General features: G+C 44.0%; 1 long non-coding RNA gene across 1 annotated transcript in view; it reads left to right on the top strand.

Annotated features, from left to right (window-relative positions):
• The first annotated feature begins 663 nt into the window (after positions 1-663).
• LOC144781261 (uncharacterized) overlaps positions 664-21,798 on the top strand; it is a 33,234-nt gene continuing 12,099 nt past the window's right edge. The window contains exons 1-2 of the long non-coding RNA XR_013600924.1: positions 664-750; positions 869-976. This is a non-coding gene — a long non-coding RNA (uncharacterized LOC144781261). The remainder of the gene's footprint in view (positions 751-868; positions 977-21,798) is intronic.

The raw sequence follows: 21,798 nt of genomic DNA, 5'->3' as shown, positions 1-21,798 counted from the left end.
TAAATGAAATTGAAGAAACAAACAGACAAATGGGGCAGTTATAGGGGTACAAGGGGCTCCATTACTGTCATTCCTTAATCACCATGCACAGTGTTTTACATGAATTCAGACAGACTAGTAAGGATCAATAGGTAAAGTTTTTTGATCGATACTGTGTTTGAATGTGGTAATGTTTTTTGATCGATACTGTGTTTAAATGTGGCAATGAGATCATGACAAATATGAATATAAATCTGCCCTGAATTCATAGACTGTTGTGAAACATCATAGTAAATTGTGCATTACAGTGATTTATATGTGAAACCACAAGTTTGGGTCCCTTGTTGGTTAACTGATGTGGTAACTGTACATTTCTGAAATAATTCCTCTTCATTCGCAGATGCCGCTACATGTACTTTATTAGTTGCATTCACTATAGTTTAAGCGGAGTTTGTTAGCTTCGGGTTAACAAGGACTGACGCTTAGGAGGTAGGCTTCATGACCTCTGACGCACACGAACTTGGATTCGTGTTTGGGTAGGAGCGAAGCTTTTGCTTCAGGCGGGGCGTTCTAGCGGCTGTGGTTGCCTATCAACCAAGGTCACGTGTGGCAATTGACGTTTTGCTGCTTACGTCCTTACGCTCACCGCAGCTGACTATTATCAGCGGTGTTGCATTGCTCGCGAGGCATTCCACGCAGGAGCAACGCCGGGCAGGAAGAGAAATCCCTGGTCTTTGCATCCGTCATTTAGCACTCGTCATACAAGTAAAGGTGAGCTCAGTGACTCGGGTGTCTTCTATGTAGCAAGGACACGCGTCCGTTTTTAACTTTTTAACATTTGGTAATTGATTAGTAGCCCTTAATACGCATGTGACCCTTTCCTTTACAGTGGAAAGAGCACTGCTTGCATTTTGAAATCATGGAATCTCCAAGCCATACGGGGCCATAGTATTCGCAGAGGATCATCGCTGGGTAGAGTTACCATACCATAATCAAGGTGAGCCCATGCATTTGATCATTGGTATTGTACTTATACAATTTCAAAGGGTAGGGAACCCCTTATTAAATACATGACCCTCTACTTTTCAGTCAGAAAGGTGCATCGGTTGACATCAATAACTACGCAGTATTAACAAGTTCACCGTCGGGGGCACAAGTAACTGTCTCACCGACAAGTAAGCGTTGTAAGAGGAATCCTTGCATTTGTATTCGCCCTAAAAAGTAATGAAATCAATAAAGCACTAATTAGGCTCTTTTTCTAACAGAGCTGATTCCTACAGTTCCTTCACCACCATATGCCCAGCTGGGCATAAGAGAAGGTGAGTTCTCTTAAAACGATTAGTGGCAATTAGTGGCCTGTACTCCATACTAGAATCCATATTAATGCCATCTTTCATTAAATCATTTCACTTAGGCTGTTTCCCCCGTCCCACACAGTCCTGAGGAAGACCCGCCTTGATGCCCCAAGTGCGCTTTCAGAGGGTCGAAACGTCGACGTACAATATAGTGGACCTATTATAGGATAATCCTGTATTGAATACTGACAAAGGCAATATACAGTTGAATAGCGGAGAATATAGGCCGAGATAAATCCTCTTTTTATGTCCCATTTGTAAATAATACCTGTACACTTTGTTGGTTACACTTGCGCCATGAGCACAGAGCACTAAATGTCACGAATTGCACTTATTGATCACTTTTCACCCTTTTTGTAAATGATGAACAATTGAAGTATACATGAATGAGTACAATTTATAAAACATTACATGAAGATATAGATGGTTTGGATTCTGTTTTTTCGAAGAATTTTTTTGTTGAAATACTTTTTTAAGTAAAGTGTTGTTTGAATGCTACATATATTTATGAGATAGCGAAAGAAATACGTTGCACCCATATGAACCAACTGTTTATAAATATTGGGAATGGAAAGCAGGCAAAGTGCAGATGCTGCTGAACGTGTCCTGGTGTCTGAAAATTACACCGGGATAAGTTCAGCATATTTCTGTGAGGCCCAACTTCTTGGCAGGGGGGACGGCGTCCACCCTGTTGAGAGAGTGGGGGGACACCGTGTACCTGCCTGTACCCCCGACTCAAGCCCTGCTGCTGACAACCCTGCTTCCAAGCACAGACCAGGCTGAGGTGTGATTTCACAAGACCCTCAGCTGAAATATTGTTGGGGCTCAACCCTCGTTACCCGCTGAAGCAGTCACCCATGGTCAGGCTCTAATTGGGCTAACAACTCAAAACAGTAATTTGTAAAAAGCAAGCCCAGGGCTGGAATAGTTGTTCCCCAGAAATATGAAGTCATCTGATGACCCTAGATAGTAAGTGTTAGCATACTGACTGCTACAGCTGTCGACCTCGAAGCTGGGGCACCTGGTTCGAGTCTCGGCAGGAACGCTCAACATCCTGATTCTGGGTAAGTTACTTAATCTCCCCGTGCTAAACAAAATGAACGTTCCCGTCTGTAACGCACCCGGTGCTCATGTAAACAGTGCTTAATTTGCGCCTGTGGTTTCCAGTGCTCAGCACTGGCACTTAATTGTTAACACTGATGCTTGTGAGAGTCTGCCACTAGGTGGCTCTGTCTGTTGAATTTAGAGAGGAACACAATAGTTAATTACAAATGTAAAATACATTAAAACATAATGTTACCTGCTGCCCTAACCATTTTTATAGCTTTGGGGGTCTGAAATAGTCCAAATTGGCACACTTGGAGCAGTGGTATTGTTTAGTAATTGTTTTGGTACTGTCATTGGCAGCGCTGGCAGGGGCAATGTGTGGTGCCAGCTGCAGTGGCCTCTTGATGAGAGCCCTGGCACTTATGTTTTTTTTTTTTTTACAAATTAAGCACTGCATGTCACGCGTTCTGAGACCTTCAGGTCGAGTTCGCGCTCTATCAAACTCATCCAAAATAATTTCGTGTATGGCTCTTGTGGGTTTTTTTAGAACAGGACTGTAATACTGAGGTTTTTGAGATCATGCTGGTATCTTTGTAAGAAATGCCATGCTCTTTTTGAAGTCCAACTTGCTTTTGGCTGAAAAGCCAGGACTTGCTGGAAGTGTCCAACAAGACAGAGGGCCACTACTCTGGCTGACACATCAACTTGAATTTAAGGACGTGCATGTGCGTGCGCTCAGTGGGACCAGCCCAGCTCAAGCTGATTCGATAACACGCCTGGTAAAGGCTCACACACCTGAGGCTGCAGACCCACCCTGCAGATTGCTTTCTAGTCATCATTTGCAGAGCACGAGAAGGGTGGGCGAGGGAGAATGAAGAAGTAAGAGAGGAATATGAAATCACCGATGACAGGAGAAAGCAGGTAAAAAATAACCCTAAAGCTTGAGATAATGAGACGTGGTGTAGAATGGTGAAAGAAAGAGGAATGTAGCCGAATCCAAATTAGGCAACCTTAACACATACGACAAGCTTGAAATTCGGCAGTGCTGGTGGTGTGCTACTGAGAAAAACTTTGGACGACTAAATGTATTATTGTATTTATTTATTCGCTATTATCATTATTATTAAAAGTATTATTACTTACAAATTAAGCACTGCATCACACTCCTGGCTCCGAATTAAAATCTTTAAAGGGAGTCAGCAAATAGAAAAGTGCTGCTAGTTATTTCAAACTGTGAGGCCACAGCGCCATCTTGGGGTAGTGAAGGAGTCTGTCGGAACTGTACCTGTTGAGAACAGCTGTGCAGTGTGTCCTCAACACTGTCAATTGGAATTCATTTGTCAGAAATTCGTGCCTTGAATAAACTCGCTGCTCATTTGAATACCGCAGGGAGATTTTCTCTAATGGACCAAACAGCAGGAAAAGCACATACGCCCAAAAAAGAGCTGCTTTCATGGCTCGCCGGGGTTGAGCGCGCAAAAGATGCAAGGTCCAGTGGGGACCGCGGAAAACAGAGAGCGAGAACGATTTAATTCGCGCTTCCAGAGTGAACACCAGCCTCCAAATTAATTGTTTTTTTCGTCCATAATTTTGCATGGGAAATATTTCCGCGTGAGCCCGCAGGATTTACAGCGGCGTCAAACGATTCGCGCGGCTGATTTGCAGGAGATATGCAGGCAGCTTCACCTGCCTTCAAACGCTCCTTCCCCCAGGCAATCTGCGGCTCCAGCACACCCCGTGGATTTCTACTAACTCTATTTCCGCCTTCTTCACGTATAAAATGTATTTTATCCCCTATGAGCTGAAGAACCCTGATAAGATGCAAGTGGACTTGAAAGGAATCTTGTTTTCAGCTGTTTAGAGCAACTTTCACCTAGTGTTCCTACTGACTGAGAAGTATTTCATTAATTTTCTTTAGGGAATAGAATAGACGACAGTCAGAGGATAAAAGGCGCAAAAAGCCATTAATGACCTAAGATTGTGTAGCGGGCGCACATGCGCACCGACTGCAGGAACGGTCTGGCCTATTGAGAATTCATGAGATTTATAATTTGCGGTGCTTACACAGGGCACGAGTCGGAGGTACACGCGGGTGGACGACGTCTATCCACTATTTTCACAGGTTGAACGCCGTCCACCCTACCAAAAATGTGGACACCACTAAATAATGGTTGTATGACGTAACAACACATTCCGTTGCAACGCATGCCTTTACCACGCATGCGTTACAAAGCGAATGCCATCACTACGCATATCCTTTACCACGAAAATGCCTTTAACACGCATACTTTTACAACGATTTTCGTTGCTAAACTATTCATGTTAATGGCATTTTCATGTTAAAGGATATCTCCAATTGTAAACAGGTGCTTTTTTTGTGGAGGGTGGGGGTGATACCACCCCAAGCCCCCTTTTTTAAACTCACGCTTTTTTGGGGGGGTGGGGGCAGACCCCTCCAAACCCCCCTTTCTTTTATTTTTTACCTTTAGCACACATGCCTTGCTACGTATCTCGTAGTAAAGGTATGCATGGTAAAGGCTATTCGTGGTAACCACGCATGTGTTGTAATGCATGCGTGGTTATGGTTATGCGTGGAAAAGGCTGCGTTGTAGTTCCTGTTTCCCCTGAATAATGTGCTGAACTCGTCCTGGTGTAATTTCCAATCACCGGTACACTTTTAGCAGCGCCCGCATCTAGGTGTGAGGCTCCTGACTGCCCCAGCCAAGAGACTCGAACAAAAGGAGGCCTGATGACCCTCAAATTCGGCCTTTGTTATGGGCCCAGCAGGAGTCTTAAATAGGAAAGCCCGTCCCCGCCTGCATGTTGTCTGCTTTCCTTCTGCAACAAGCAAGAATGTGCAGGCGGGGACAGACTTTCTTATTTAAGACTCCTGCTGGGCCCATAACAAAGGCCAAATTTGAGGGGTCATCAGGCTCCTTTTGTTCGAGTCTCTTGGCTGGGGGCAGTCAGGAGCCTCACACCTAGATGCAAATGAAGCAGAGGGGAAACAAAGGTTAGCACTTCACACATGCTTAAGAAAGGCAGCTTTTCACTTTGTTCATTCCCTGTTTAGGAAATATGCATGCACTGTAAGAATGTCAGGTGTGTTGGTCTTTCCCAGTATTTGCACACAGCAAATTGCATTCATATAGAGCTTACTACGCCTGAGTAGGCGTTGAAATAATTTAACCCCTTCACTGCGGCGGCTATTCCGCCGCAGTGCTAAGGGGGCAGGGCGGAAGAGCGGCGGGCGCATGCTGGTGACGGAACCGCTCCGTCACCAGCGTTGGTTGCACTGTGCTTATGACGGAGCGGTTCCGTCATGGCCCGCCCCGCTCAATAGAACGCTCAGCGGAGGCGCGGAATCCGCGCCGCGCAGGCGTTCCGAGCGGGCCATGACGGAACCGCTCCGTCATCAGCACAGCGCGACCGCGGCTGATGACGGAGCGGTTCGGTCATCAGCAGGGGGAGGGGTTAAGTCCCACAATTTTTCTTGTATAGCCCTACTCATTCCAATGCAGGGTGTCAGAGCGCTTTACATCAAAATGAGCATATTACATGTACAATACATTATATAAGTTTGTAAATGAATGTACAGGATGTGTTACATAAAACTGGGGGATTGCAAGGTGTAGAAGTCACATATCATCTTCCATAGCTCACTGTGCTATTATCCTCGCAATGCGCTCAAAAGTACACACGATAGACCTGCTAAACATATATGTGAGGACTTTAGATCTGATGTCACTTCTTTTGATGCCACTTCCTGTAAAGTAGTGGCTTGTGATGCCACTTTCTATGATGTCAACTCCTGTGATGCCATGAGTGATGTTGAGCACTGTGATGTTGTGCGCTGTGATGTCGCATGCCGTGATGCATACTGCCTAACTGGGTTAGTCCTCCCACTTCTTTTTTTAGGACTTGTGCCCTGGGGTTACAAGGTACTTCATGTCACAAAGGGTGCTGTGATCCAGTCCTAGGACACTCTCTCTGATCAGCCGAGACAGGTTCTCAGCAACCGCTGACCTCCAGAACCTAGCATATGAGAAGTTTGGTTTTGTGTTTTTGATATCCAGTGGCAGCTTCAGGAGCAGCCATAAGGACTCAAGCACTCTCCCAAGGTCTTCACCTAGGCCTTGGCACCTATGGTGAAGGTGCTGAGCCGCAGTAGTGTCACGGTCTAGACACTTAGTTAATCCACAGCACCTTTATTATGACTGAAGAATATGAAGGGGCACATTGGCAATATTTTAGCATAGGGCAGCACCACACGCCTTCTAGCTGTGCTGCCCCACATCAAAAGAAAAGGGCCGGAATGCGCCATATCTACAAGATACAGTACATTCCTGTCCTTTCTGCCGGTGCACAAACTGCAGCTGAGTGCTAACGCAGGCACTCTTGCACCATGGTGCAAGGGTGTCTGTATTGTTGTCATGATTGTTTTTGTGCAGTAAGGGACTCCTTCCTGCACAAACGTATTAAAAGTAGGTGTTTTCCTGGTACTATGTGTGCTGCTGGATGCAGCACACATGGAAAGAGATAAAAACGTGGAGAAATGAAAACATTTTACCTCGTTAATACTGCATTGCGAGGGTGCTAATTTTGGCGCTGCCCCAGATTTATGGTATATCGTAAATCTGAGGCAGTGTCAAAAATCATGGGGCATATTTACAAGGGCATTGTGCCACCGTAGCATCACTTTTTGTGATGCTCCGGTGGCGTTTTGCCGTGTTCCATATTGACAAGGTGGCACTAAACCACTTCATTATGGTGCAAGGGTGCCTGCACTGGCTCTAGGCCATTTTTTTTCCACCGGTGCAGGGGTGAGTACAGGAATGTGCCATATTGTTGTAAATATGGCGCATTCCTGCACTTAGAAAATGACACCGTTCAGCACAGGAAAACTGCTTGTGGCTCCACGTTGCGCCATTTTCTTGTTAATATGCCCCAATGGGCGTTGCGTTGTAACACCGAGAGCAACAGCCATGGAACGCCCCTTCCGTGCAGAATAAGGCATTGCCTTACTTCATATTTTCAAGGCCATGAAAAGACATGCAGGTACACCTTACGTGGCCTTGAAAATATGGGTTGGCACACTGCATCTCCGGAGCATCACAAAAATGATGCTCCGGCACCATAAAAGTGCCACAGGGGCATTTTAAATATACCCGAAGTATCAGCTTCTACAGCCTCATGGATGTACCTTGATATTCTACAAGTCCCACCTTTTGCCATTTCAGGGTTTTGGTTTCATAAGGCTGGAGTAGGGTAGGGTGGATTGTGTTAGATAGGATTGTAGTTGGGTGAATTTGATTTCAGAGGGGTGGATTGAACTGGAGTGGGATGGATTGGATTGGTGTGGATAGTTGGAATGGAGTAGAGTGGGGTGGATTGTATTGGTGTGGAGTTGGAGAAATTGGATTGGAGAAGAGTAGATTGGATTGGGGTGGATTTATTTGAATTGGGGTGGATTCGAGTGGAGTGCATTAAATTGTTGATTGATTGGAGTGGGCTGATTGGATTGGAATGTAGTTGATTGGATTGGGGTGGATTGGAATATTGTGAAATGAATAGGAGTGGGGTGGATTGGATTGGAGTTGGGTGGATTGGATTGGAATGTTGTGAATTGAATAGGAGAGGGGAGGATTGGATTGGAGTGGGGTGAGGTGGTATGGGGTGGGGTGGATTGGATTGGGGTAGGGGGACTGGATTGTAGGTGGGGTAGAATGGATTGGAGTGAGGTGAATTAGAATGGATTGGTTTGGGATTGATTGTATTGGAGTGAAGTGGACTGGATTGGATTGGGTGGGTGGATTGGATAGGATTGGATAGGAGTAGTGGATAGGAATTGAATGGAGTGGATTTGATTGGATTGGATTGTGGTGGGTGGATGGGTGTATTGGATTGGATTTGAGTGGGATGAATTAGATTGAGTGGGGTGTATTGAATTGTGGTGAATTGGAGCAGGGTGGATTGGATTAGATTAGATTGGGGTGGATTGTGTGGGGTGGGCGGGGGTAGTCTGAGTCGGATTGAATTGGGGTGGGGTCGGGTGGATTGTAGTGGGGTGGATTGGATGGGGGTGGATGGTGTGGGGTGGAATGGGTTTACTGGAGAGCGGTGGATTCGGGGTGTACTGTACAATTATATGGTAAGAAATCAATTCTGAAGTTGCACATGAGAAAGAAATAACGTGGTTTTGCAATATTTAGAACAAGATCATCATTGTCATCTTTAGAGATAAATGCCCATGAGCAAAAACAAAACATAAGTATAAAAAAGTGAGAGAAGAAGATTTGACAAAATGAAAAAAAGTTAACTATGGAAAATAAAATGTTGGAATTTTGTTTTCCCTACTGGACACACTTTTGCCATTCACACTGATCTTCAAAATAATTTGCGGGCTGACCGTTAAAATGATGATTCAGCTCCACAGCTTCCCAATAATGTTGGCATGCATCTAAAAGCAAGTTTTCCTGAACTCTCGGTAATGTACAGTTCTGTTCCCATTATCTGCATTATACATGGGTTCACTCTCTTGAGTATGCTACTTTTTTGTAGTGCACTATAAGTTGAAAAGAGCAAAATAGTACCTCAATCACATTGGCAGCAGCGGACAGGCACTAATTAAGTTGAATCAATTAGTGCTTGGCCCTGCTCCTCATTGAGGAACAGAAATTATGCTTTGCCTACAATGGCCAATTAAGAGGCTCTGAAGAAGAGTGCCATACAATCCAACAAAAGGTAAACAACAGGTGGGCTTCAAGCTCTTTATGTAAACAATAGCGTCCAGAAAGCGGGAGTGGATGAGCTAATGCATGGCTTGCGCAGGCTCAATTCTAAAAACTACAAGCCAGATTTACAAACAGTTTGTGCTGTGTTTGCATCACAAAAGTGATGCAAACCAGCACAGAATCATTTTCTGCGTTATTTCCTTTCCAGCACACAACTTGTTTAGCACTGGAAAGTTGCATAAAAGTAACAGGGCCTGAGTACAAGATGGATGATAAATTCCGTCCCTTGCTTAAACCACTGTTACGTGAAGGACAGAATTAAAAGGGACAGCACTGGGTATGAAGAAGTCATCTGCACCCATGGCCTTGGAGACATGAACGAGAATGGTGAAAGACTTGCATATCTCTGTGTACTGAACAGTCTGGTGATAGGTGTTAGTGTATCTCATACAAAAGTATACATAAGGCAAAGTGGGTGCCACCAAGCCACTCAACCAAAAATCAGACCAACAGTGTCCTCATTGCCAAGAAGTTCCAGAAGTACTTGCAGGATGTGAGAGTACAAAGAAGATGAGATGTGGCATTGGACCATCAACTTGTAATGGCAAGACTAAAGCTGAAGCTGAAGATAGCATAGATTGAACTCACAAACCAATGCCAGAGATATAACACCACCCTCCTTAAAGAAGCACAGAAACAGAATAAATATTCAGTGACCCTCAGTAACTAGTTTCAAGTCCTGCAAGAACTAAAGGATGACTGAGACCCAGTAGAAAGTCAGCGGGAGAATATCAAAGAAGTGGGGACATCAACCTGCCAGGAGGTACTGGGTCCCAAGAAAGACCAGCATAAACAATGGATCTCCACCACGACTGTCTGCAAAATTCAAGAGAGAAAGGAAAAGAAAGCTGCAGTTAACACCAGCTGCACAAGAGTAGAAAAAACCCAAAGTTCAAGGTGAATAAACCAAAACCAACAAGAAAGCAAGGGGAAACTTAAGAGTAGACAAGTGAAGAATAATCAATGGTCTTGCCACAGGAAGCTGGCTTCCACAAAGATAGATCCTGTTAGACCAGACTGCAACACAGTGTATCATCATCATTGAGCAGCCAATGAAATGAAACTGTTTACCACAAAAGAGCTGCTCCTAGTGTAGTGACCTAAATGCTACAGCGTAATAGTGTTAGTTTGTGAGTTCAGGCATCTCACAAAAAGTGAAGGACTGGTCTCACACACCACCTGGTGTCATGCTTCATCATTGACCAGTCCTCTCCCTCTAAAAACTTGATTTGATAGAGGGCGGGCATGCACCTGAAGACAGAGATGCACTTCTAAAGCTAAGTGGGGGCCCTTACAAAAAGTGAAGTTAAAAAACTATTACATGTGTCATACTTATTTTAACGTAACTGGCATCTGTATGGTGTTTAAAAACAATAGTCAGTGTGATGGGGTTTCTATTGCCCCCCCACAGTACTACAAGTGGTCAACATGTTTCTGCCTGCTGGCCCCAAGGGGCCCGTGGCATTCATCAGGACATATAATCCGTAAATGCGTAAATGGACTCCACCCTTACCATGCTCTGTTGGTGAGGGTTCCTCTTTGTGGGGTGAACAATTTCACTCGCCACCGTGTTTACAACTACGTTTTTACGCCTGTAGCAAAGAAAACATAAGTGAACTCCAGACACAAGTGATACAATAAGAAGTCTGGAAAAGGTAATCTGGTATGCCACATACTCATGCATTTAATAAGTGCGTGGCTGTAGGTGCATCCAGTCGTGTCATTCATCTGTGCACTTAGAAACGGGGAACAAGGTTCCCAGTGCTTACCCTATCAGATGGGACCTACTAGCCCCATAGGAGAGTGAGGAGGGGAGACCCCTTTGGTCAAGTGCTACATGAGGAGAAAAAAGAGAGATCCCAAAGGGGAGTTTAAAAACATGTCCCAGGGGTATTCTCGGTACTGTAGTTAGCAATGATGTCAACAGCTAATCAGATGTATAAAGCATGTTATCAGAATCATCAACACATTCATCCATCCATACTCTTACTGTGACTGGGGAGAGCTCCAACTTCTACACCTGCCTCTGATCTCCTCGCTTCCTCGCTGGTAAATGGGAGAGTAAAACTATGCACTATCTATACCCAAGGGCATCTTTATCTCATCGTTAATTGGGCGGAAATGGCGAGGTTCCGGTGTCAGGGACCGAGCTTTGAAAGATTTACCTGGCCTGCCTATCAAGCCATCCTGGCTGATGAGGGCTGAAAGCCCGAAACCCGTCCTAGGATGCTTGTTTCCAGTCCAGGGAGGACCTGGCATGGCAAAAAAACCATGGATTTAGGCCCAGATCTCTGTACTGGGGTGAATGTATGACATTGGGCTGCATTCTGTCCATCAACTGTTGTTTTTTGCATTTGTCACCCCGAGTGCGACGGGTATGCTCAGACGTGATTCCCGTGCTCTCCATGCCACTGGAATCAAGCTATCCTGGATGAGTAGGGCTGAAAGCCTGAAACCAGTCCTAGGATGCTTGTTTCCAGTCCAGGGAGGACCTGGCTTGGCAGTTCGGGCTGGACTGTTCCAATGGGGCACAGGGTCAAGACTGATTTGCACATGGCTCGGTTCAAACTGAAATGGCATGATGAGCAAAAAGACGATGGATTTAGGCCCAGATCTCTGTACTGGGGTGAATGTATGACATTGGGCTGCATTCTGTCCATCAACTATTGTTTTTTGCATTTGTCACCCCGAGTGGGACGGGTATGCTCAGACGTGAGTCCCGTGCTCTCCATGCCACTGGAATCAAGCTATGCCGGCTGATGAGGGCTGAAAGCCTGAAACCGGTCCTAGGATGCTTGTTTCCAGTCCAGGGAGGACCTGGCTTGGCAGTTCTGGTTGGACTGTTCCCACGGGGCACAAGGTCAAGACATATTTGCATATGGCTGGGTTCAAACTGGAATCGCATGGTGAGCAAAAAAACAGGCCCAGATCTATGAAATGGGGTGAATGTATGACATTGTGCTGCATTCTGCCCATCAACTTTTGTTTTTTGCATGTAGCTCATTGAGGGCCGTAGCGGCCATTGTAAGGAGATCCGCTGTCCCCGAATTTGTTTGTCTGGATGGTACGGTGGGATTCTGGGCCGAAAACGCTGCTTGCAACCATCCGTTTCCAGGGCAGGCTCTAGTGTTTCTACGCCGATGACACAGAGGCGTGTGTCTCAGAGGCGTGCATGCACATAATCGTGCACTGTTCTGGGCCAGGGTATAAGCTGCCGTGCCAGATGCAGCACTTAAGTAAGATAAATATACACACACAGCAGCATTTCTATTGAACCGAGCACTGTGTTAAAAAAGCTAAAAATCAGGCCAATGTTTCTACACAAGAGGCGCTGTCCCCCAAAACATAATTGTTTACTATGCCTCGTGCAGCGCATGTGTAGAGTATGCTGAAGTAGTGCAGTGAGCTCACAGTGGTGATTTATTCATATATGCTAGGTTCAGGTGGAGGCTACTATGATGGCACTTATGCCATAGTAGTTCATAACGGAGCTCCTAGATGGTCGATGTGTCCTACAGGACAGAGTCTGATAAGGTCTATGTTTTTGCTTTTCTGGTCATTTTAGGGACATAATCGTTCACTGTGCGGTCATACGGGCTATTATGCCATTTGCAGCTAAGGGATCTTGTCATTGCGTCTCTTATCCCATGTGCGTAGCCTGTGAACCCACCTCTGCTCCCTGATGTGTACTGGTTTCGTAAGATCAGTCTTGTTTTTCCTCATGACTTCCAGGATTATCCATCGAAGATCACTATCTTTATGATTAGATTCCAAGGTATTCGTGTACAGCTGTTATGCTGGCGGAGCTCTGGGATGTATGCAGACCTTTACAACCCGGCATCCCATCAGATGAACACACCATAAAAAATTCTTACTAGAGCTACCGAGTATGAAGAGGAGTACCAGACAATTGTAGGATCTATGCAGAACAATATAAAATTCGGTGACCAGAAGCAAAGAAGGAAATCGGGATCTATCCAAAAGCTTTTACGAAGTTTATCTTGGATAACTGAGTAAGTTCATTCTGTCAAAATCTTCCCAAGGCAACATTCAACAGGAGTTGCGAATTCCTTTGACTGGCTCCTTCTCTGACTGTGATTGTGGAGGACGGTGGATAATTTTTATCCCCGGTCACCAAATTGAAATGACTTAAACCTCTGACTGGTAGTCGAGGTCCGAAGAAGGCTCGTACTAGCATGTTGACATAGTACATTTTAACAAAGAGACACTAACTCCAGGTTGCGAGACACACTGTTGAAATTGCCCCTGGCTGGTCCTGATGAAGGTGGTCTTCATTGCAGTTCTACCACCGAAACGCGTCGGCCATTCCTTTATTTAGATCCAACCTCTTGGTTGTAGTGGACAACTGGTGTAAAACAACAGAGTGTGTTTTTGGTTGTAGTGGAGCTATGCATGATTAGGATGTGTGAATGAGTGTATGTGGTTGTGGTTCTCGACCTGGGTTATAATAACTGTCTTGTTTTTTAAGAGAAATGTATGTCTAATCAGATAATGGAATTATAAAGTGAACCTTTGTACATGTATTCAAAGAAAATTATATGAAACACAGTAAATAATTATCTGTTTTCAAAAAAAAGAAAAAAATGATTTAATGAACGATAAAAAGATCTTAAAAATAAAGATGAATAATCAAAAAAAAGATGTATATGTGGTTTATGTATGCCCGTGACATTAGAGGTTTTTCCCAGTAGCAAAGTGGTTATAGGTCAAGAGGGAGTTTCTTTTTGTTGCTTTTGGTTGTTTTTCCCCTCAACTCTCTGACCTTCAAGTATATTTGGGAGGGGGTCCCCATTCTTATTTATTAGATTCCAAGAAATGTCTGGTGAGTGTAGTGTTTGTTTTTTTGCACCGTATCGTGCTACGATGTTCATTAATGCAAATCTTTATCTTCCTGGTGGTCATGCCCACATACATGAGATCGCAGGAGTATTTCAGGAGATAGACCACATTTTCGGTGTTACAATTGCTGAATGTTTTGAGTTTCCATGGACTTCCTGTGCCTATGTCCACTTCATTGGTAGTTAGAGTTAGCGGGCACGCCACGCAGTTACCACATGAGTAATGGCCAGTGGGTCTCTGCATGTTCCATAGGGTGATCTGGTAATCCACTGGTTGCGGGGGATCTTTGGCATGTACCAGGAAAAGTCGGATGTTTTTGCTTCTTTTAAAGGTGAAGCGCGGGGTGCCCATTGTTTATCAGCTCCATTCAAGATGTGCCAATTCTTCTTGATGATCTTCTGTACAGTGTTTGAGATGGGGGTGTATGTAGTTACACATACCACGTAATCTGGTTTCTCCTTGTCACTCTTCTCTAACAGGGCCTCGCGGTTATTATTCCTCCCCCTCTTTTTGGCTCTTTCAATCATTTTCCCCGGGTAATGGCGGTCCAGTAATTTCTTTTCAAGTTCCTCTGCTCGTATAGTGAAGTTCTCTGTCTCTGAGCAGTTCCTGCGAACTAATAGGAACTGGCCCACTGGTAGGTTGTCATGCAGCACTTTGGGGTGGTAGCTCTAGTATAGTAGGAGGCTGTTCTTTTCCGTTGGTTTACTATGTACTTTCGTACTGATGCCCCCTTCGGTCATGCTAATGTCCAGATCGAGGAAGGTAGCGTGCTGTTTGCTGATGGAATGGGTGAATCTTAGATGACTGTCTTTTGTAATTACCCAGTCAATAAAGCTTTTTGCTGTGTCCTCCTCCCCTCTCCATACGATGAACACATCATCAATATACCACTTCCAAGTTTTTATTTGTTCAGCAAAGGGGTTGTTGGTGTTAAAAATGTAGCCTTCCTCAAATTGGTGCACATACAGACATGCCAGGCTTGGGGCGAATGTGCTGCCCATCGATGTACCAGTGATCTAATGGTAAATCACTTCTTCAAATTCAAAAAATTCTCAGTGAGGGCAATCTCTGCACACTCCATGATGAAATGTGGAGGAGTGAGGAAATCCCATTCCAGCTTCAGTAAGATATCTTCAACTACTGCCAAGGTCCGTCTCTGCGGGATGCTCGTGTACAGGGCCTCGATATCCATGGTAATAAAAATGTCTTCCGTGCTGTCAATATGTAGATCCTGTCAGACCTGACTGCAACACTGTGTATCACCATTGAGCAGTCAATAAAATGGAACTCCCCCCTCTATGTCAACTTCATTAACTATGAGGAGGCATTCAACAGGATGCACAGAGAGACCTTTGAAAACTCCTCCACCACTAAGATATGCCAGATAAGTTTCTAAAAATAATCAGGAACTCTTACAAGGGAATGACCTGCAAGATAGTCCATGGAGGGCAACTCACATAAGCTTTCTAAGTGAAAACCAGAGCCTGCCGGGGTTTTTTGCTTTCACGTTATCTCTTCCTTCAGGCCGTAGACTGAATCATGAAGGGATCCAAAGCAAAGAGAATAAATGGGGTCCATTGGACACCTTGGAAACAGCTCGACTACCTGATCGTTGCAGACAACATGACCCTACCTGCCCAATACCCACTTGCAGATGCAGGAGAAGACCGACAAGGTGGCAGCTACATTGGCACAAGTCAGCTTCAACATTCACAGGGGAAAAATCAAAATCCTGAAAGCTTACATGGCTAGCACAACTGCAGTCACTCTTGTAGACGATACACTGGAAGAGGTTGAGGCCTTCACCTACCTGGGCAGTGTTATAGAAAAGCAGGGCGGCACAGATGCCGACGTCAAGGCAGATATCTACAAAGCAAGGACTGCCTTCATTCAGCTAAGAAGATCTGGATCTCCAAGGAACTAACACTTCAAACCATCATCAGACTTTTTAACACCAATGTAAAATCAGTCCTTCTGTATTGAGCAGAACCTTGGAGGACAACAGTGTCAACAACAACAAATTCAAGACCTTCATTAACACCTGATTGGTGAAAACCCTCCAAATCTGCTGGCCAAACACAATCAGCAACAGCAACATATGGCAGCAGACTTTGCAACTCCCTGCTTATGAAGAAATCATGAAAGGCTCTGAGGCTGGATAGGTTACACCCTCCGCCAGCCTACATCAAACATCATAAGGAAAGCCCTGACCTGGAATCCTCAATGGAAAAGGAAGAGAGGAAGGCCAAGAAATACCTGGTGCTGAGGACTCAAGGCGGACAGTAAAGAGATGGGTTGCACCTGGAGTCATGTTGAAAGAAAAGCCCAGGACAAAGGTGGCTGTAGAAACTTGGTTGATGGCTTATACCCTAGGGGGTGTAGTAGGCATAAGTAAGTAAGTATGTGTGCTGCACATATACAAAGTCGGAAGAGTTTGAAAAGTTGGTTAGGTTTAGTATTTTAAACTGGATGGAAACCCTTCCAGTACAAATCTTATGCTAGACTCACAAACATCCTTGCACCATGGCGCAAAGGTGTGTGTGTGTCACTCAGTAGACAAATTCTGCACCAGTGCTAGGAGAGGGGCGAAGAGACCTATATTTCTGTAGATATGGCACTCTCCTGCTTACTCATTCTCATGCAATTCAGCACAGTAGTTTTATGTTGCTGCACTGTAGGAGAACTTAGTAAATCTGGCCCTGAGTGTCTGGCAGAGTCCAAAGGTCACGCAGGAACACTAATGCACAAACAAACATTTAAAATGATGGACAGTAAGACTTTATTAAAATGCATAATAAGAACTGTAATTATGTGAACATTCCTAGAACTCATTTGATACCAGCAGGTGCTGTTAACATGCATTTTATTCCCTTTACTTACAGAGAAGCCAGCTTTCAGCACGATAGATGCCACAAACAGGGTTAGTTACAAGATTTTCATATTTTATTTTACTATAATACAAGCTTTTCATTTTTGCTAAACTATTGAAGCATTTAAAGTGAGTATTTCTAGTAATATATTCAGAAATATATACGTTTGCCTGGACATTACATTTATTGTGCACCTATCAAGTGTTACCTTTATCTGAGTGAATTACTACCCTACACCTGATTTCATGAATACAACTTTACTGCTTGCCCTGACTAGCTCCTGAGATTCAACACCTAAAGATGAGGTCCCTGGCATTCACTGTGCTTGCAGTAGTACCTAGTTCCAAATATTGCATGGACAAACTGTGCTACTTGTTACGGGAGATGCCCAATAGCACCTGAGACAGTGAGCCCCTGAGAAATTATCTGAAACATAGAGAAAGTGTCAGAAATAAAATTGTCTTGCTTTTTTCTCAGTCACGCTTTAGCCAACCACTACAAAAGCAGAACTGTCCCCCGAAAACTTTAAAGAGGTTACTTTTGCATCGGGAGAGATTCATATGTCTGTGCAATTACAGTCATTACTGTAAAAACTCACACTAAACAGGTTTGCAGAATGTTATTTTAATTTTCTTAGCGGTAAAGTCTGTTTTCATATTTCATTGTTTGCTATCTTTCTTGTACTTACTTTCACAGTTTTTCCCACACTACTGTTTTAGTAGGTTAGATCTCCTGCAAACTAAAGGTAATATGAGACAAAGTCTAACTTCACAGCTTTTGGTATTCACAGAAGTCCTTTACTACTTTTGGTGTTCACAGAGGTCATTTACGAGTCATATCTTTACGTCCCCATTCGGGCAAGAATCTCTGCACTCGGGCTGTACTCTTCGCACCCGAGCCGTACTCTCCGGCACAGGCGGATGAAGTATAATCAATGGGCAGGAATGTAATTTTTACAAAAAGAAACATTTTGAACATTTGATAAATGGTAGAGGAGGTCATGAAAAACAGCTTGGGCACAGAAAAAGGTGTTGGCCAGACAATACATCATGTCCCAGAAATGTTTGCTCCTTTGCATTATGGTACATTTTGCACTCCCCTCTGTGTTGACTGTACCTTTAACACTACATTCAACACTAAGGGTGTTCCCTTTATTTTTCACGGTACTGTTGACACTACAGTCAACACTGAGGGGACAGGTGGCAGTACAGAGTGAGACAGCCATTATTTTATATTCAGATTTGGAGGAGGATATTGCTGTTTGTCCAGTCCATATAGAGGACATTGGTGGTTTGTGGCAGGATCGAGGGGACACTCACAATGATTTGTTCTAATTTGGAGGTAGTATTTTTGGGTAGTCATCTAGGGTTGCTTGTGTTCCCTTCTAGAGGAGGCTCTCTCCTGGCAGTTCAAGATGAACTGTTCTTATAAGGAACAGGATCAGTACTGATTTGCCTATGGTGTGCCTCTGGTGTGGAGTGTAATGAAAAGCTTTACAGTGCATCTGCAAGTGCTTTAGTCTACATGCAAGCATTCTTCCTATCACCTTTTGTGCGTTTGATTTAACACCCTAAATGCCCAGGCATTGTCCCCTGCTCACTGTGCCATAGGATCCAAGCTATACCACACAAGGTCTAACAAGGCTGAGCGTGGTTTGGATTCGCTTATGTCCCTTTCTACACGGGGTCTTTGTCTGTCAGTTCAAGGTGGACTTTTCCTATGAGGAATAAGGTCAGTATTGTATTACCTAAGGCAGGCCTATGTCTAGAGGAGCAAAGAACAATGGGTTCACATGCTACCCAAAGTGATTGCCAAAGGTTTTGATTATTTGCAAGCATTTATCCCATCACCTTTATTGTGTTAGAGGCAAATGAAAGGTGAAAGAGCCACCAAGCTTTCACCAAATGACATTTTGAGAGTCAGTAGGCTCTTCAAGAACAAACCCGTTTGCTGGAGGAACACATTCACAGGAGCTTACAGAAGCAAACCACATCTAATTTGGCCCAGAGGGACCTGGGGTATTAAAAAAAGAAGCAACCTTGCAGCAGTTGCCCATAGAGTGGTACCCAAAGTATAGAGAAATCACAAATGAGATGTATGTATCACCCCAGGGAGCCGGTAAAAAGTTGGGTCCCCTAGGGACTTGTGTACGAGCCTGTGTATATTCAATAAATTACTCCAAGACTAGTGGTGACGGGGACCACCTATCATGTATCCAGCAGGTCAATTAGCCCTTGGTCCTGACTAGTATGGCCCAAAAGAAGAGGTCACCCCTTCGGCACATAAGCATGGTTGCATGCCTCTGAACTAAATCCTCACTTCCACACCAGAAAACTAGCAGCCTGCAAGAATGCAGGTAGGTTAAAGGAGCAAGACAAGCTGTCTCCACTTTCCAGCACTCAAGGAATTCAAGTTTTGGGTGGACTCACACAGTACCAAGGGTGCAGGTATTCCGAGATGGCAGGAGCCCATGTTTTATGTCATGGACACTCCGCAAGGTGGGTGCATCAAAAGTCTGACAAAAAAGGAAAAGGAAAATATTACCTGGTCTATTGTGCCTGCATCATTGAGGCAGCTGAGGGCAGAAGAAACACTCCTTAAACCTCTACGTGGGCTAGAAATGTGCTTAATGTTTTCTTAGGATGTCCCAAGAAGGTCAGGAGCACCACAGAACATTGTCCGGTGGCCCTATGGAACAGCAGCAGGCTCCCCATTAGTTCTTCGCTTTGGAGAAAGACAACAACTTATGGGGCATATTTACATGAAAATGGCGCAGCCCGGTGGCTCAAGCAATTTTGCTGCACCGAGGTGAGGGATTTTCAAAGCTCTGTGATGTGCCATATTAGCAAGAATACGAAAATAACAGTTGATGGACAGAATGCAGAACAATTAGCAAGAATACGGCACATTCCTGTGCTCACCCCTGCACCGGCACTAAAAAAGCTGCCTAGCACCAATGCAGACACCCTTGCACCATGGTGGTGGTGGAACTCCACACAAGGTTATATCAAAAATAGCAGGGGTGAACCTGCCAAAAGAATCAAGTCCAACAGTTTTAATGACCTTCATTTAGTGTGCACCTCGTGAAGTTTGCTAGGAACTTGGGGTGCTCCCATTGTGTGTTCCACTTGGCCTTTTGTACATATTTGTAATTTTGCCCAGATTGAAGAATAACTTATTATTAATTGTGTTGCTGATGTCTGGATTTCCAGTTGACAAATATATTCAGTTGACACTAATGGGGCTCAGTAATGTATGATTGCTCTGGGAACTCTCAACCCAGAATCCTCACAAAACCCTAAGAGGTTGACATCCATCTTGGAAGCATTAAGGTTTAGGCTAGTAAGATTTATACAATTGGTCATTATATGCTGTTAATATATACATTAATGTCCTAAAAGGTTTTTGATGCCCAAAGGTAGATCTGGGAATCATCGAGATAGGAATGAAAGTTAAGACTTTAGCTATGTATCAATTAAAGCTGTGGTGCTTGGAAATATTAAAAAGCAAACAAAAAAGAGTGGCACACCAAGAGATTTCATAAGTTGCTGCCTCGGTTGAGGAGAAAACAATTCCTAATTCCACACAATGGACCTGATCATGACGAAATGAGTCAAACAAGGAGAGTATTTGTTGGGAGGGCCAACAACAGCGTTACAAAGTCCATGGAACAATAAAAGATTAACAGTATCAAAAGATGCTGTCAAGTCTAACATTATCAGCAGGAACAGCTCCAATTCAGTAGATGTGGCAAGAAAGTCCTCCCCCAGTGCTGTTTCAGTACCATGACTGTCCTAAAAACAGATTGTTAGTGGTTTAATCTGCCATAATCCCCCAGAGAGGCTTGGCATTTCTGAATAACAATTTCATCTTTGTGGGGTTGCAAGTTACGCCTCCCCAAACAGGCAAAAATTATGGGTGCTGGAAGAAATAGGATAGTATTTAGGAAAAAAATACACTTGAACTTGTATTCCAAGCTGAACATGTACATATTTTATGTATGGCATATTAGGCACTTACATAATGTACGAACATAAGATAGATCTGAATCTATTTAAAACCACTATTTTTTATGCTTAATAAACATTTAACCTACACTTATGAAAAGTGCATATTGATCTTTAAAATGAATGCTTAAGCCTCAAAGTAATTCATTATTGCCCTTTTATTTATTTTATTTGTATTGCGTTTCTTTAATTTACTATTTTTTAAGCTCATGAGATAAAGAACGACATCCTGCTCACATCTTACAAATTGTATGTAGCACCAGGAAGTTGGTAGAAATAGACCAACCATTTCTGGCAAGGTGGTATAGAGCAATCATGTTGCAGATTAAAGGTAGGCTCTGTTTAAATATGGATGTATGGCAGATGCAAAGGCATTTAGGCTTCTGTATTAGGACCTTATCATTATCATTCATTAAAAGTCTTAATGCTCTGTCAAATATTCCACTGCTGTTATTACTAGCAATTGCTATAGTATAAATACTCCTCATTTATTTAAAACGTTAAACAACTAGTAAGTGATATTCGATTTCCATTTCATTTTCACATAGGCAACAAACCATTGATCATGGCTATGCCCTCCCAAGCATTTGAGATATCCATAAAAGTCGGCTAAATAGGCTGAACTTCCACCTACACCTAAATCCATACACCTGTGCTCCGCCTACGTCTCCCTCTCTCACACCACCTGTATCCACCGAAGCAACAGTGGAGGGTGCTCTTTCTCCTACCTAGCTCTAAAAGTCCTGGAACGATGTCCCACTTCACCTCTGGACCTCATCCTCTCTTCTGGAAATCAGGAAAGGACTCAATACATGGCTTTTCACCGGAACCCTCCCAGCACCAGGTTTCTCAGCACCTGGATGGGTGATTAGCCATGCTCTGC

This window comes from Lissotriton helveticus, chromosome 9 (genome assembly GCF_964261635.1).
Source record: "Lissotriton helveticus chromosome 9, aLisHel1.1, whole genome shotgun sequence".
Taxonomy (NCBI): Eukaryota; Metazoa; Chordata; class Amphibia; order Caudata; family Salamandridae; genus Lissotriton; species Lissotriton helveticus.
This window is presented reverse-complemented; position numbering and strand designations above follow the sequence as displayed.